This window comes from Octopus bimaculoides, chromosome 4, assembly GCF_001194135.2.
Source record: "Octopus bimaculoides isolate UCB-OBI-ISO-001 chromosome 4, ASM119413v2, whole genome shotgun sequence".
In the NCBI taxonomy this organism is placed as follows: Eukaryota; Metazoa; Mollusca; class Cephalopoda; order Octopoda; family Octopodidae; genus Octopus; species Octopus bimaculoides.
In genome coordinates, this window is record NC_068984.1 from 43481666 (window position 1) to 43484263 (window position 2598).

Here is a 2598-nt window from a genome sequence, read left to right on the forward strand (position 1 = left end):
TCTGCAGCATGTGTTGTCTGTTCAATAAACTAAAGTTACTTTGTCTATCTCTTCACCCTCTTCCCCAGGCTACATCAAAACCATTTTCATTTTCATCATGATGTGTTTACAGAAAATTTATTTTGAAAGCTAATAGAATGGATTTTAAGTATTAGCTTGTCAGGATGACTTAACTCCATATTATAAACCTGGTATAGAGATTTTCTGTTTTTGTATATTTATAAATAAAAAAAAAAAAAAAGAGTATATTTGTTATAAGCAAGTAAAAGTGGTTTATTTGTTTGTGCATGAATGTTTGTTTGTGTATGGCCGAAAGATATAGGGTATATCTGAAAATAAGGTGTGTAAGTAAAAGAAAATCATACAAAAACAAACAAAAAAATTTAAAAGTAATAGCCTACATACTGAATAAATGTAATTTGTATCGTCTTATGTAATAATTATCATATGCAGAATACATAAAAGGTCACACAAACACACACATACTATATGTATACACACACACACACACACATGCATACACACACACTCAGATATACATACATGCATATATATATATGTGCCTGCACATAAATGCATGTATGTATGTACGTATGTGATTTCATGTATGTATGTATGTAAGTTCATATATGTATGTATTGAAAAAAAAAATGAATATGTGAAATATGCAAATATATTAATTGTTCTAATATATTATTAATCAATGCATACACAGGTCTGCACAAGTATGAGTTCTTCTCTTGACTATTTAAAAAAAAAAATGAGCATGTATATAGACTGACTTACTTCCAATAGAGAGTTGTTTAGTCTTTTAGCCACTGCTCACGTACTAGGTTATTATTGTCAGTGATAGACAAATAAAAGAAGAAATAGTAATCACCTCAATGAAAATCCCTTCGAAATAGAGATATAACTGAAAGAGGAATCTATGTCTAATGATAAAATCCCATTTTAAAGTAGAAAATATATAATATGTTCTCTTGTTTATCTTGCATTTTATTTTTGTTTATTTGTTTTAAATTAATTCTCATTACTGAAACAAAATAAAAAAATAACAATCATAATAATCATAAAAATATATTGAAAATAATAATTATAAACAAAAAGAGGATGATGATGATGGTAATAATAATAATATTAATAATAATAATAATAATAATAACGATAATAATAATTAATAATAGTAATAGTAGTAGTAATTCTTTCTTTCTTTCTAATTTTGACTCAAGGCCAGCAATTTTGAGAGGAGGGGACAAGTCAATTACATCAGCCCCAGTACTTGACTGGTACTTTATTTTATCTACCCCGGAGGGATGAAAGGCAAAGTTGACCCCAGCGGAATTTGAACACAGAACGGAATGAGACAGAAGAAATACTGCTCAGCATTTTGTCCAATGCTCTAATGATTCTGCCAGCTCACCACCTTAATAATAATAATAATAATAATAATAATAATAATAATAATAATAATAATAATAATAATAATGATGATAGTAAAAAATAATAAAAATAATAAGATCACAAGAATTCTTCCTAGGCTTCTTGAAGCATGACCAGTAAACAAGTGTCACCTTAGTCTGCTGGCTGTGGACAGCTGACACTTTCCATCATACCCAGCAAAATAAGCTGTGAGTTTTCATATAATGATAATAAAAATAATAATGATAATAATAATAAAAGAATAACAACAGAAACACAATGAAAACAACCCAGTTTTATGGTTTGGAATTTCTACTGTTGAACTTTTTTTTCGCTTTGTAATTTAGTGTAAAGAGAAGTTAAAACTTTAACAACAACAACAACAACATCATCAACAACTAAAAACAATGCTTAGCTGTGTTATTCATTGACTGTTAGATTGTTAGAAATAAGGAAATGCATGATTAATAGACAGATAGTTAGATAGAGAGGTAGATAGAGAAGTGTATGATTGCTAGATAGATAGATAGATAGATTGGTAGATAGATAGATAGATAGATAGATAGATAGATAAGAGAATGGTAACTGGATGGATAGAGAGCTAGATAGTTAAGAGAAAGATGACTAGACAAAGAGAGAAATAGAAATATTAACTAGAAATATAACTGAAACCATGTTTAGATAGGTAGACTGATAGGTAGAGTGTTAAGAGAATAGTAAAATAATAGACAGATATATTAAATAAATAGATAGATGGTAGAAAAATAGATGGATAGAGTAATAGATAAAAGCTTGACAAATAGTTGGTTCTCTTAGGGTATAAAAAAAAAATGGATTCCTTACAATTGATTTAACCTTATGTACAAAGATCACTTTCTGTTTTTTTTTTCTTGTGTTTGTATGTTTGTTTAGTTTTATTACCAACTGTAGTATTGCAAATCACTCATATGAACAAGTAAAAAAGAAAACAATAATGAAACAAAACAAATCACAGACGAGCACACACACACACACACACACACACACACACATTCACACAGACACACACATGTATGAGTATGCGTATATGTATTTACATGTGTGTATATATATGTGTGTGTGTGAATGCATACCTTTGTATATTTATATACATATGCATATATATATATATATATATATATATATATATATATATATATA